The sequence below is a fragment of the Eretmochelys imbricata genome, chromosome 8 (genome assembly GCF_965152235.1).
Source record: "Eretmochelys imbricata isolate rEreImb1 chromosome 8, rEreImb1.hap1, whole genome shotgun sequence".
Taxonomy (NCBI): Eukaryota; Metazoa; Chordata; order Testudines; family Cheloniidae; genus Eretmochelys; species Eretmochelys imbricata.
The window spans coordinates 29745852-29762139 of NC_135579.1; the positions used below are offsets into that span (position 1 = coordinate 29745852).

The 16288-nt window shown below is 39.2% G+C and overlaps 1 protein-coding gene across 1 annotated transcript in view; it reads right to left on the reverse strand.

Moving 5' to 3' along the window:
* SLIT3 (slit guidance ligand 3) overlaps positions 1–16288 on the reverse strand; it is a 796928-nt gene that overhangs the window by 204197 nt on the left and 576443 nt on the right. The window lies entirely within an intron of this gene.

Genomic DNA, 16288 nt, shown 5'->3' on the forward strand with positions numbered 1-16288 from the left:
ACATCTGCACAGAGGACCCATAATAATTCAAATGTAGTCCATTCATCCAGAAAAACAATATAGAATGGATAGCACCAAGGAAAGCTTCCCCCTACCACCCAGTCATGGTCACATCAACTCTGACATTTATAATCTTCATCAGTAATAGGGGAGTGCAGTCTTCATTGCCCATTCAGGCTCAACTTTCAAGTACTACCAACCTGAGCCATACTCAAGACTGTGGCCTACACATGTAAGACCTCACACCAATCTAGACCTCTTCTTTTCTGTGTTCTACTGTAGTTTCTGAAGTGGCTTATGTTTCTTCAGGACCTCTTGACCTAAAGCTTTTCCCTAAAGTTGTTTACCTAAAGAATTCAACAGCATTTTTATTTTTGAAGGGATGCCTATCTTTGTTGAAATGATTCAGTAAATCTGTCATCAAACCTATATGAAACTGACCTCTCCATTTAACTTCAGTGATTCACCAAAGTTATCCACAAAATCCTTAACTATCTTTGAGCTTTCTGAAACTGATAATGGATTTTCAACAGGCAACAACTTTCTAAAAAGGAAATCTTATTCTAGTTGGTAAGACTGAAACAGTAAGAGTGAAAGGCTGTTGCAATGGGATCTGAACCTGATCGCTGCTTCTGTGTGCTGCCTCAATAATAGTAATAGGGTTGTGTTTGCGGGGAGAAAGGTATCTTTGCTTCCTGAGCAAACTAGCATAAAATCTTAAATAACACTTGAGGGTGTCTTACACAGGAGTATTGTCTCCTGCATGAACTTGCACCTCCAGCCCTAAGGACACTAGGGCACATTCTGTCAGGTAGAAGCGCATGCCAGCTAGGGTAACATCTTGCTATCCTTTTCTCCAACAAAGCATGCCACACAGAGTTTTCTTAATGCTATTCTACCCTTCAACTACAAGAAGTCTTTCATACAAATTAAGGCCACCACTACTCTGTACTCCCCATTTTATTTGTGGGGTGCCCCAGATATTGCACTGAAGTGTTACAATAGTTGTGCTAGTAAATACTCAGTTGTAATACTTGGAAACAGAGGGTCCTTTTCTCAAGGATTTACAGTGTGCAGTTCTTTGACATAATAACGTGTCAGAATACAGTTTCCCTGCTTAACCAAGGGGGAAAAAATCAATATTAATTCACCTGGATTTTCTTCATGATGCTGTGCAGCAGGCTACTGGTCTATGATGGGATAAGGTCCAATAGAGGGCAATGAGGGATAAATGTGGGCAGCTCTTGCTTGAACAAACAGCTTACAGCATTTTACAGAACTGAAATCTTGGTCTCAAATAGGGGGCTTACAACAGCACCCTGCCCCCTGGGCAGCTTAAAATGCTGCGACTGGTGATTATGTGGCATGTAATCTAAAATCTTACTGACCCTAGCTGTACTACAGAGTAATTTTCATATTAGGACACTTGAATAATTCCTCCAATGTATTAGGCATGCTGAAGCTTTGCTTCAACAGCAGGCATGCAGATCATCAGTTAATGACTTGTTCTTATGATTTTCACTGTGTCCAAGACAAAATAATCACCATGACCTCTGAGTTCTCATGCATTACGTGTCTCCCTTTCTCAAACTGATACAGGTCAACACATTATAGAAGGCAGCATAAAAAGGGGATAGGTTTTGCACTGTTCCCCAAACAGGCACTTATGAGCCCTTCAGCTATCACCTCTCTTCTTATCTACTATCCCCACTTACTATTTCCCTATTTTAATGTAACATTCACTAACTGCTGTGTTTCAAGAGGACTGTTCCATGATCATATTACAAACACGCTGTTGTACTGACCACAGTGCCCCAAACCATCCTCCAGCTGTCACTTGCTCAGAGCTGGATGATTTGTTTTGGACCCATACACTTGTACTGATGCACCAATGTTGGTCAAAGTGAAGCGCACCATCTGCAAACTGAAAAATGATGCAAGGTCAGCTCTGATGGCATTCCCTTGGCGCTGCTAAAATGCACTATTGGCCTTGTAGGGGAATCACTTCTGGCTGTCTTTTGCCTAGTGTGGAAAACTAGAACTGCTAACCGCCTGGAAGGACAGTATTGTGATCTCATGTTATAAGGGTAAAGGACTGTGCAGCGAATGTAAGAGCTACAGGACGATCACCTTGTTGTTCATGCTAGGGAAGATGTTTGCGCATGTTCTGCTTGCGTGTTTGGAGCCCCAGCTGCATCAGAAGCATTGCTCCCAACAGTCAGGGTTTACGAGAAACAGGTCCACATTAGATGCCATTTTGGCCCTCCGCTTGCTGTCAGAGATACATCGTGAGTTCAAGCAGCCCCTGCAGGTGGCGTATGTCGATCTTAAGGCTCTGTTCGATTCAGCTGACTGAGTCATGCTCTGGAAGGCCTTAAAGGGCATAAGTGTCCCAACCACTTGGTGATCTCTCTCACTCTCAGACCTTGATTATGTGGATGACGTTCTTCTAGTACAGAGCCCCGACAGGTTTTGCAACGCACTCCAGCAAATGAAGGAGGAGTCAGCTAAGGTTGGTCTCCATGTTTCGTGGTCAAAGACAAAGCTGCAAAATCTAGGGATCAGGTCCACCCATGACCCCAATCTCTTTGACTAATGAAACTGTCAAAGCAGTCTCCAGCTTTTGCTATTTGGGTTCTATACTCACCAGTTCCTCACATGGGGGTTGTTTGCTGGATTGACATTGCAGCATCTGTCATGGGTGGTTTAAAATGAATATGGAATCAACATCATCTTGGCACAACCACGAAGTTCAGGATCTATTTCAGCTGTAGCCTCTCCGTACTGCTGTATGGTTGCAAAACAGGGACACTATGGCACTCAGACTGGACAAAGCTGGAGGCTTTCCACACAAAATGCCAAAATTGTACATTGGGCATAAAGTGGAACAACTTCATTTGTAATGCAGATGTTTACGGTTGCTCTGATCTACAGATTACTGGGGCCACTCTCCACAGACAGCATTTTACGCTTTTTGGACATGTCGCAAGAATGCCACAAGACATTCCAGCAAATGCTGGTCTCCAGGTGGCTTGTAACATCCGGGATAAAATTCCACCAACCGAGGATGGAGGGAACCCAGAAGGAACCCAGTCTGTTCCGATGTTGGACTCTTGGACTGTCAAGCCCTTGCTACCACATAGGAAAGGACCAAATGGTGAACAATTGCTATGGCCAACCATTTAGCTAAGAGTTGAAGAAGAAAAAGCAGTATTGATGCCATATGAGATTACAGTGACACATGCAAATACCTTTCCTTTGGGCATGGAGGATAGATTTGACTTCACACCCAAATTGGGAGTTTTCTCCATTGTGTCTCCTTTTCTGATGTTCCTCCAGCTCTCTCTGGGTCTCTCCAACAACCCGCTAATATTCCCAGTAGCTGTTGCCAGTGATTTATGGTGCTGCTTTTGATATTCTTTTAACTACTATACAGAAATGTAACCCTGCATTATAATGCAATCTCTCTCTCATTTCCAGCCCCATATTGGTTGCAGTCTACCTGATCACATCAACAGATCTCTGACTTCAGCTCTGGATTTGAGTATCTGAAGAGATATTTTTTATTTGAAGCCAAAACGTTACTTAATCTTCATGCATGCCTGTGCAGGGCTGCGCACCACAGTTCGAATCAGAATCAGCTTCCGAGTTCCTGCACTATACAACCGAAGTAGCACTTTCTGATATTCTGCACTACTAGCTCTGTTTTTAATGACTGAAATTATCTCACATTAATGTGTGCAGATATAAACCATGCCCTTCAGCTCACACTGTGTACTATGTCAACAACAGCAGAAGAGGCAACGAACACGAGACACAGCAGTGGCAGCACTGGGAACAAACTATCTTAGAGTAAGTTCTCCAACTTTGTGGAATAAAATAAACCACTTTCTGTGAACCACACCCTGACAGAGGAGTGATTGTTCAATAGAGTGTCCCCAACCCACCAATCCAGGAAAGAATTTAACAGAGAGGGAGATACAGCAGAACTTTACTAATCTACACCCAAGACTGAGAGATTCATTGAGTGGCTGAATTTTGCCAGTCAGTAACACAAGTAGAACTTTAGGAAAATGCAATACAAAATGTGTTTTGATATTTCTTGCCAGTGATCATTTGGCTGCAATTCTTTATGAGAATTATTTATGGCATAGTTAGTAAAAGTAGCAGAGTGTACAATGATGAAATCTTAGTAATGAGTCCTCCTCACAGCATCTGCAATTAAATCTACACTCACAGATGGGGAAGCCCTACCTTTATTTTGTGAGGTGTGCACCTTAGCAAGACTGTTCAGCACGGATGCAATTCACCCCTTTGTAGAGGGTCAGCACAGGGCCTATGCATCACTTTACCTTTGTAACACCTCAAAACAGGAGTGCTAAAAGGGATATCAATGCTATACAGCTCATCCTCTGCATAGGAGTGAAGATTGCACACACCAAGGATATTACAACATTGTGGTTGGAAAGTCTAGCCTTCAAAACTTAGGAAGTGCCAGAATCGAGGTTGCCTGTAGAACCCCTTCTGTGTATGCATTATGATACACTCTTTAATTACATGATCACTTCTTATTTTTTCTGAGATGGCTGAACCATTTTTGCTGAAGTTTATAATTATATGTACATCATAATTCAGCCTGAGGTAGACACCCAGCATAGCAAACTGCAGCCCAAGCAACTTAAGTCTGGCAAAGTCGTGAGGAACTGAAAATGGGATTTTGTAACGGGAAGTGCCAGGAAACCTAAACTATAGCTCATGCCTATGGCGGCTTAACAAGAAGCATGACAACAGGAATTTAAAGAGTGGTGCGCCTTCCACGCTACATATCCCTCACCTGAGGTCTAAAAACTATACACAACAATATTTATAATGTCATATTTATTTAAAAGGGAAAAAAGATATCCTTAATAGACGACTATTGTCTCATAGGGAACAGGCAACAAGTTCAAGAGCAGAGAAAGAGACTTACTGATCATATAGGTACTGTACATACAGAAATATCTCTAAACAAAATGGTTTTCAGAATTGTCCCAGAGGCATTTTAAAAGTAAGTGTGTGTTAACTATAAAGTCAGCACTTAAATAAATAATAGCAAACAATAAGGAAGGGAGGAGTAAGAAAAACTCAAACACCCATTCTGAGAAAATCATGAACATTCCCAATATTAAAAACTAGAGTTTACAAAGTTTGACTCTTTCCTGGTAAATATTTGCCACTATTTGCAGTAATACAACCAGAAACAACACTGTGAGAGATACCACTGCTATGAGAGGTACGACAGAAATACAAACCTAGAGAGACTGAGTCTATATATACATCCAAGATATATAGGCATACTTCCTACTTTATGGATCACAGAAAGTAATTTAAAAAGGGACTTGGTTATGTGAACTAGAGTGAGAACTCACATAACCATTTAGAACCGGGAACTCAGTTAATACACAACATACTTCTGTGACCAGCAGTTGCTGTTCTGTAGAGGATATATAGTACCTAAGAAATATACCTCTAGTACCTGAAGCTACACAGCACAGACACAGAAAAAACTTAGAGATAGAGAAGGCTGGAAATTTTTTGTCAAAACATTTCTGACAGAAAATGCCAATTTTTAAAATTCAAAACATTTAAAAAATGTGTAAATTTTGATGAAAATTCCCATCCCAAAATTTTTTTTAGGATAATTTTCATTTAGGAAAATACTGGATTTTTTTTCAGATTTCTGCATTTAGTTTAGATTTTTTTCATTTTTTATTGTTTTAATTATTGTAATTATTATTATTATTACTGCATTACTGTTGTAATAACCCAGTTGGACACTGATGACAAACAGAAGGTAATTTGATCTAGTCAAGAAGATAAGTTGGTTGAAGCAGTACTAGATCAGCAGCTGATCTTAATTTTAAAAATAAGAAGATAAATTACAAATATTTCAGTGATTATATTATGCCATATTTAATAACATACATGAACCAAATGTGCATTGGCTAGGCGACAGTTCTGCAGAAAAGGACCTAGGGGTTACAGTGGACGAGAAGCTGGATATGAGTCAACAGTGTGCCCTTGTTGCCAAGAAGGCCAATGGCATTTTGGGATGTATAAGTAGGGGCATTGCCAGCAGATCGAGGGATGTGATCGTTCCCCTCTACTCCACATTGGTGAGGCCTCATCTGGAGTACGGTGTCCAGTTTTGCGCTCCACACTACAAGAAGGATGTGGAAAAATTGGAAAATGTCCAGTGGAGGGCAACAAAAATGATTAGGGGACTGGAACACATGACTTATGAAGAGAGGCTGAGGGAACTGGGATTGTTTAGTCTGCGGAAGAGAAGAATGAGGGGGGATTTGATAGCTGCTTTCAACTACCTGAAAGGGGGTTCCAAAGAGGATGGATCTAGACTGTTCTCAGTGGTAGCAGATGACAGAACAAGGAGTAATGGTCTTAAGTTGCAGTGAGGGAGGTTTAGGTTGGATATTAGGAAAAACTTTTTCACTAGGAGGGTGGTGAAACACTGGAATGCGTTACCTAGGGAGGTGGTGGAATCTCCTTCTTTAGAGGTTTTTAAGGTCAGGCTTGACAAAGCCCTGGCTGGGATGATTTAGTTGGGGATTGGTCCTGCTTTGAGCAGGGGGTTGGACTAGATGACCTCCTGAGGTCCCTTTCAACCCTGATATTCTATGATTCTATGAACCATGAAGAAGGAAGGTATGGAATAGACTACTCTTCAGGAAAGTTTCTTCCTATCCCCCTTTAGTTAGAAGTTGACTTATGGCCTGAAGGATGCAAGTTTAAATCCCTTCCAAAGCTCTTGATTACGCTTTACTCCTACTATAGCAACTTTGGATATTGTTTTACTCCATGAAAATGTCCTGTTTTATCTTGTTAAGATCCTGGCTTAAATCATTACTTCAAATGATTAATTATTGGACTCAAACATGTGCATTAGGTAAACCCACAAAATAAATACTCATTTCAATTCCTCTAACATATTATAGGTGAGAAAGCCAGCTATAACTCAACAAGCAGAAAAACTGATTCTGTTTAGACACTGCACCTTTTAAAAACTGTGCTCAAAAAATGACAAGAGTTTCATTCTGTTTAGAGTGTTTTTGAAAGAGGGAACAGATAGCAGTGTATTTTGCAGCCGTATCTAAACACGGCCTTACCAATATTTCTCTTACAACAAATTATGGTGAAAGTAATTTCCATTAATTTTTTTCATTGTGTTATCAGCCTAATCGGATGTGATTTATACACAGGTTCCACATGTGGTACAGCATTCAAAGAGAAGTTAAAAATTCCAGAAGAAATAAAACCACATGCTACTTAGAGGGATGATGGATGATTAACTCAGCTCTCTTTTTTCATCCATCTGGACAAGTTAAAAAAGTGTGTGGAAAAGATCGCTCAGAAGTTTAAGATCCCATGTCTCCATAGTGTAAGGGAAAGTGGCTAATGACCTATGGTTTGCACTCTGTTGAAAGCCCTGAGCAGAACACAACTCTATTACAATACTATGATTGTGTTACTAAGAGCGAATTTGTCCAGGCACGCGGTAATAATAATGTGTTTCAGCTAAGTCATTTGAAAGAAAGTGTACTGAGTTGGCACAGTAATGGTATCAGATGCTCACAAGTTCCAGCTACATAATTAAGATGGTCTTCCAACTGAATTATATACACAAGCACAGTGTCAAGTAATTAATATTTAAATAATATTTTGAACTTCCAAAACAAAATGATTGAAAATAATTGGTTTTTAAGAGTAAAGAGGGATGCTGATGAGGCTTTCACCCCAGTAGCATTTTTATTTTCTGCTCAGTGAAGACAAGTAATCAAACTATCAGCAAATAACTACATAACTCAAAGTCTGAAACAGCAGCCTAGCCTTAATGCACTCGGAAGACTGCGGGTTGCTCTCTGTTGCTAGTGGATGGATCAGAAATCATTCTAAGTACATTAATAAGCTGAGGGAAAATGAAGGGGAGAAAAGCTGCACGGAGCCACTGTGAAGCTATTTCTTCTTCCTTTTAGTTAGCTTTGTATTATGATAACGATGACAATAGAGCTAGAATTAAAACAGCCAGTATTCTGTCACTTGACCAATGGGGCCTACTTGCCAGACTCCTTTGGGGAAAATGAGAACAGGATGGGAAAGAGCAGGCTTAAAAGACATTGGAGACTTGTAAGGAGATAGGTGACTGAAGTTATTTGCATGGATAACAGTAGAATTCAAATCGAATACACGTAACTCTTATTAAATACCTACAGCAAAAGGCTTCACCTACATTCAAAGTCCCTGTGTGGGAGGTATGAAGGTATATCTACACTGCAAACCTGTGTCAGCTGACTCAGGCTCACAGAGCTTGGACTGTTGGGCTATTTAACTGCCGTGTAGATGTTCTGATACAACCTGCAGTCTGATCCCGGGGACCCTCCCACCTCACAAGGTCCTACGGCCTAGGTTCCAGCCCAAACCCAGACATCTACATTGCAATTAAGCAGCCTGCAGCCAAAGTTAGCTGGCAAGGGTCAGCCATAGATTTTTAACTACAGTGTAGTCATACCCTAAGAAGGGAGGCTGCATCAAGCAAGACACTGGGAATCAGGACTTGGGTTCTACTGACTCGCTTTATCATAGAGCAAACCACAACTATTTCTATTCACCTATATCTCAAGGGTGATGTGAGGCTTAATTAATGTTTGTAAAGGTGTTGGATCCTCAACTAGCTGGTTACATCAGCATTAAAAGCCAGAAGTTAGCGTAGAGTGGTACCTAAGATTCCAGACAGATAGCTGTGGCCACAAGGGTGTCTATATACAGTATTTTGACACTGTTACAATTTCTATCTAGGTGGAGCTTCCCAAATGCTGCTATGATGGATTTGAAATATGGCCACCAGCTGTTGGTATAAAAACTGTATCTTTTTTTCCTGAAAGTATTCTCCTCTTGAAAGGTATTCCAAATATTGATGTCCTGAGCTAAAAAGGTGTCTCCCTCTGAGAAAGATGGAATACATCTAATGCCATCTGTTTATCAGGCATCAAAGTATTAAAATATCAGTGTATTTCACTAAAGAGACTATTATTACAGATTAGTTGAGAAAGCAATGAGAAATTAAATGTCATTATTTCCAACAAAAACTAAGCACTGAAAGACCTACAATCTTTCCAGACTTAAGCCAGTATAATCCTCTGTAAAATGTGATAAAATGGTATGTAGTAAAATGGTGTGGAAAAGGCTAAGATTTGAAAAGAAATCCCCCCCCCCCCAATGTATCTTAATATGCATCACTATGATCCAGTTAGAAGAAAGAAAAGTGCTTGTCATTACCAGTAGCTGGCATAACTAGAGACACCAATAAAAGATATTACAAAACTGGGATAAGCATGCTATGGAAGATTAAGAAGGCTTCTAGCAGTCTGATATGAAGAGCACAAAGCTTGCTACCCATCATCTGCCTCAATATATTTAGAAAACCACTGATATATATCTTTTTCCGTATTATGACTGGCCACCAACATTTCTGCCAGAATTCAGCTGACAATGCCAAGAGCTAATTCATTATCAGTTTTTCTCAACAGTTTAGAAAAGGAGGTGAAGACAAAGAATTTGTCCAGTGGAAATTAAAAAGGGAAACTCCAAAAGGTACAATTTAATTATTCATGTTGCAATTTAATCATGGTGCAGTCTAACATTTTGCCTTTGACAGATTTTAAACGCTTCAATTTCACTTCTCCTCCAAAAGATGGCAGCTCAAGCTGAACAATGACTAACACTATACTGGGGTATTTGTGACTGTGAAGAAAGAGGGCAGTTGAATTACCAACATCTCTTGTCACAGCGCCTGGGCTTCTTGATAGGTTCTCCCATTTAGATACTGACCCTGTTCAGCTTATGAAAGCCAATGAGATCATAGCTGATGTATAGCCACATAACACATCAGCTAAGTTTGTAATATTACCACAAGAGTATACACAGAAAGATTGAAAGGAAAAAAAAAAAACCCCACACTGCAAGTGGCCTGAAAATAATTTTAAAGCTTGACAGATCTATACAGAGAACCTTCTTCTCTACTCGGGACTAGACTCTGATCTGATTGTCGTCCTGTTCTTCCCAGGATTGCATTAAATAACAAGACAAAAGTGTCCCACGTGATTCTGCTAAGAATTGAAGATGGTCACTTGTTCCATAAGTAAAATGCTGTGATTGGTGCCATGGTAAGCAATCCTTTGCTTAGAAGTGACAGGGTACACTGTAAAGCGAAATGTTCCACTGTTTGTAAGGTGCCCAGTAAGGCCCAAACTCACAAGGTGCTCAACGCCCTCAACTCCCAGTAAGGAACTGGATTCTGAGAGATGCTCAACACCTTCTAGGACCACAGTTTCTCCAGGGTATAGGTTCCTCACAGAATTTAGTAAATGAAAGTCTGTTGACTTACAGGGCTTTCCAGAAGACAATTTAAATATGATATATAACAATCCAAATAAAGCACAAGAAAATCTGAAAAATTCTAGACCTATACAAACATTTTCTCAAAGACCATATTGCGTTCACCGAGTCTGCTGTTTCTAATGTAACCATTTAACTTGAGATACAGAGCATCTTAATGGTACTTCACTATCCCCTGCAGTGCTTCCAAGCTGGTTTAATTTGTAGTGAGAACACAAGTGCATGGTCTGCATAGCTTTTTCAAAAGGAAACAAAAACATCCCCACTTTTTAGAGAGATTGCAATAAAGGCAGTGTGGAATACACATATTTCTATTTGGTTTGGATTCAGAACCATTGAATTTTGCTTTGTTCTGGGTTTAGCCCAAACCTCTCAATTCAAATCAAATCAAAATAAAGTAGAAATCATAAATAATTCTTTTAAAAATGTAAAATAATGACCCAGATTCACTCAGGAATACAAGTGGGTTAAATCAAACAGTTTGGATGCATTCGCTCAGTCAGAAGTGTAATGAGTTGACAAACACCGAAAGGTGCGGGTGGGACTCTTTTACTGAGCATTTATTTATCATCAATACCATGGGATTACAGAATGTTTGGAAGACTGGACTGCAACTGCATCTGGTTGTGAAAATAAATTGACGCTTAGAAAGTGGAAAAGCTCTAGGTTCCAAGTTTTAAAAGACTGGGATGGCAGCTTGGCAGAAATTGGTTCATCCAGGCACCTTATTTATAAGACTAAATGTCTAAACTGAAGAATTTCATGGGATAGGAAGAATTTATCTGTTATCAGAAGGGAAACAGGTGTGCTGATGACAGGTACACATGAGGTGACTAGGGAGTGTTGGGGGGCAAGCAATGGTGTGCAATGAAGGATTTTGTTATGGAAAATTGTCTGTTTGTTCACAGGTTTTGTTATTTTTATATATGATTTTGTAGCACTGGTTAAAACTAATAAAGATATGTTACTTCAAAGATTATATTGGAGGTGCTGGACACAGGGGTGCAGAGCTTATTGCTTTCAAGTTTGCAGAGAGATTGTGAGAACTTTTCTGCCTTACATCACCCTGAGTGGGTTAGCACCTCTCTGCATTCTCTTTGAGTTTCAGATTCTCCCTAACTCAAATCCAATGGCTAAACATCGAGAATCTGGTGGAAACTCGGTGCGATAATTGAATTCCATGTGGCATCCGCCTAGAATTATAAATCAACTCACAGGCTAAAACTGGCACATAACTTCACCCAACCCTCTCTGGAGCTTCTCTAAGTGGTCTGAATGACTTGGTGGTACAAAACTGGGCTGGAGATGTTGTGATAATAACATCCCTTGTGGAAGTACTGGAAATCTCATTACCAGCCAAAACCCACAACACAGAAGCAGAGGAAAATGAAAAGCAATGAGCGTTAACTAAACAAAAGTTTGACTGGCTTTTAGAGGGAAAAGGCTTGGGAAGAGTGTTCATTTGCACCAGTTTTCAAATGTCAGTGCAATTTCTCACTCTGTATAATTGTATTTTGAATAGACAAGGAAAGTTACTAGTTAACACCACACTTCACTAAAATTAGTGACTTAGATCTAAGGTTTTGGCTTGAGCCCATCTCTAATTCTGGAACACCTTTAAAATGCATTTTATCTGTTTATAATTCAGTGTACACACATTAGTATGTTTATAGCTCACTCCCCACTTCAGTGCACACATTTAACTCTGATGCTAACTGAAATCACAGACATCTATAAAATGAGAAGAGAACCCTAAGCTTCTTGTGGATTGTTATGGAGGTGAAGCTACAACAAACCCATCATTTTCCAGGTACAAGCTCTTCAGCACACTGGCGTATAGAAAGAGTAAGTACAGGGCTAGATACAAAAGAACAGAAACGACTCTGGGAAACTTTTCTTGTGCATAATTGTCCAATTGACCTTAGCAAGCTCAACCTCTCAAGATTTAAGATCAACACATCACAGCACCAGTATGACCAGTGACAGTGTAAGGCAAATTTCCTTAAGGAACAAGGTTTATTGAAAACTGATACATGTTAGACACTTGATAAACCAGATTACATTCCCTACTTAGGTACCTAATCTCTTTAAACAGAAAATGTTATGATATCCTTTTGGCTCCAGGGACGAAGATACCTCAAAGCATGTGGTGTTTGACAGCAATAAAAATGGTCTGAAATGATTGTTTTAATATGGCTGCAAAAAGAGCACTGTTCAGATATGAAAAGGATGGTTAGACTCTGTGTGAATTATCCACAATTCATTGGCATGAGCCATTTGAATCGTAACTCTGTTTCGCTGCAGGATGGTTTTGCAGATTTAGCCATGAGGGGGTAAGCAGAGTAGTCATCAAGCTTATTTGTCAAACTGCTGCAGAGAAAGAACCAGCCGTGTGGTGTTAAGTTTTACCTACTGCACTGTGATTGGCACGTTATTTGGGAAACTCAAATTTCAAATTCTTGAAAGGTCTTGTCCATGTCCCAAGAAAATTGAAAGACAGATGACTAAGTTGCTTTTATTCCAGCCTCCAGACAGACCAAGATTAGTTTAAAGCCTCCTGGAAAGGTAGTAAAACTGACTGTGGCTAACGTTTACATGAAAACATCCATCTCCAACTGAAGCACTTTTCATTTCTGTAATATTCATATACATGTCAGACAAGCAATGCTAATAAAGCAAATGCTGTTCTACAGCTGTGTTCTCCTTCTATATCTTGTTGCCACACGTTGGAAAGGAAGGTTACAGGTCACTAATAAATTCACACTCCAGTTCTCCGTCCTGGAAAATAGTACACCTCACTACAGGAAACTAAAACCCTGAGAGGCACTTGATACAGCCCAATAAGCTGAGCAGAAAGAACATGATCATCACTTCCATGAACAACCATCCAGAATCTTTACCATTTGGGCTACCAGAAGCTCAGAACATGACTAGTTTGAGCTTGATACAGTCCAAGAAGAGAGGTCCCACTTGCTCATTAGGATGCTAGAATCCGTATTGCAACTGGATTCCATGGATATTGCTGGTTACACTTGTGTATAATAAGATGATCTGGGAAAGCAGCATTTTAATTGAAATCCAATTATAGGGTTATTTATTATTATACGTTAGGTCAGCCAATTAGTAAGTTAATCATGGCACAGACTTAAGAAATTACATTTATCCCCAAATTTTAAATTAATCCAGGAGGGTAATAAAGTTAAATTTAAAAAGAAAAGATAGATACCGTCTAACTATGCCTTACTGCCTATAGTATATATGCCTCGCCCACCTCTGTGTTGTCTGAATGAAATTACAGAATTCTAACCACCATTCCAAGTGGTCTAAAAGTAAACTAAAATTATCATCTTTCCCACATTCAAGGGACTAATAGGATTGTTGAAGATATTATGGGTCAGATTCTACCATCCATACTCAAGCTGAGCAGCACCTTGCTGTGAAAGTAGGCCACTGACTTTAGTAGAACTACTTGCAGAATTAAGATACTATTCTACCTAATTAAGAGAGGCAGCATGTGGCCCTACTTTATTATTCTATATACAAAACACAAGGTTAGAAAAGTTTTTGTGGGGCTTAAAAGAATAGTGTAATTGAGAGCAAACAACTGAGTAGCATCTGCTGTGCAATTTAAGAGATTTTCCTCCTAAACCAAAACCTGAAAGCTTTGAGAAGGACCCATGCTCACCCTCCCTTGCTAACAGCATGCACTGCTTTACAATGTACCGATACATTTTTAAAAATGGTCCCGTTCAAGCTTAGAAAATTACATTGGCTACCAATGTATTCTAATCAGAGCATTTTTATCAGTGTGTCTCCAGACTAATAAGAAGAAATTCAATCTAGAGCTCACTGAATGCTAAATTAGATCTAATCAGAGGGCAGTTTTCCAACTGTTCAACAGCAGGTCTAAAACCAATCCATGCCATTTATGTTTTAGGCATCCATTAAAATACAACAAGCAAATCTGTAATAGCTTCTTCAAAGCCACGGTCAGAAAAATGTTCAGACATTTGTTTGCATTTAAGCATGATCATTCAACTTTATCTTTGCCAACAGCTACTTTACAATCCAAATACCTTCAAAAAGTCATTTAAAAGCCCCCAAAGTAACATTATCCATGAATGCCCTAACTCGGACAATCTTTTAAAATTTATCCACTTAGATCTTCTCATCTTGATGCGGCTCAAATGGTTTAACAACAGTATCTTTGAACTATTTCCCATTACATGGATTTTGCCACTTTAACAAAAAAGTGTCACTTTAGCTAATCTCAATAGTAGTGTTACAATATTTGGTTTTAAAGAAGTAACATAAAATACTGTGTTACATACACAGAAGGACTATTATATAAACATAAGTGCAGTAAATAAACCTATCTTTATGTTTCTTTCAAAGGTTCTACAGCCACATTTTTACAGGACACTTAGCCATATGTTAAGTGACTTTTTTTTTTTTTTACTGAGAAGGAACCCATCTGTAACTTGTCCAGCTTTGAATCCAATGACATAGTGTCCTTTTAAACTCACAGCTGTAAAAGGCACCGTGTGAACCGATTTTGACCAAGCTGAATTCTTCATATACTTTGCTCCAACATAACAAAACAAAACAAAAAAACCACCCATAACTAGATGGATTACTTGAATTAAAGGCTCTTTTTCCTTGAAGTTCCTTCACTGCACTGTATGCTGCTGTTAGAGAACTACAATAACTAATGTGCCTCTTGTATCAATTGCTACTGCACCCAAGTTTCAGAGTACTTCAGGATCTACTGTTCTCATGCATAACAAAACAAAAAAGCCTGCATATTTATTCCATACCTAGTGCACATGCTGGAACCAAAAGTAATTTAAGATACAGAGGGGCTTGCTGTGAATGGTGCAGGCTGACAGGAAAGGAGTGTGCAAAGGGCAACAGGAGGTAACTGCATGCCTGAAGGAGAGGAACAGTTTGCAGAATTCTCTCCTGAAGACTTATAATAAATCCACCTTGTGTGCCCTCTCTCATCTTGTCTCTTTCCAGAGAAAAGTGATCCAGATTTGCAACTGAAAAACCTATTGACTAAATTACACCTGAAGTGAGAAGAGAGTGTGAATTATCACTTATAGCAAAATTACAAATATTTTAACTCATTTTAGCTTTTTTTCTGTACCAAAAAGTTTATAATCCAAATCTCTCTCTGTCTTTGTACAGCCTCTAGTAATGGAGTGATGACACAGCTTGCGGCCTCTGAGTAATACAGTATTATAAATAATAATAGTTATTATTTGGATTTCCAACTCAGTGTATGTTGAGACAGACTGAGAGACTTATAAATAAGATGTTTTTGACTAATTTTGTTGTATTCCACCTAGAAATATTGTTGTATTCCACCTTGATTTCCCTATTTTCTATTGCATTCTCTATACGTGTTTTATGGGATGCTAACCTATATGGATCAACATCATCTATTTCTTTGTCTAAGCACATCTTCAGGGATTCTAACCCGAGCTCCGGGAATACAGTTTAAATCAATTTAACTTTTGCCCCCTCTACTGGCTGGCTGAAATGGTGGCCGATTTCTCTCTCCCAAAACAGGTTCAAGGTGCTAAATTTTGTTCCCACAAAGTGAAAAAGGCTTGGGATGTTAATTCTGTCCCATCTCTGTTTTTCCCCAGTGGGTTAATGAAAAATGAATATATTTATAGTCCAGAGTAGATTTTTCCTCAGATCATGACACTGTTTTAGTGCAAACCAAATCTGCATCTCTTAAACTACTTGACTATGTAAATATACTAATGGCACAGGACTGAGACCATTTGTATTCAAATGGAGCCACAATCAATGTAATAAAAATAATAAA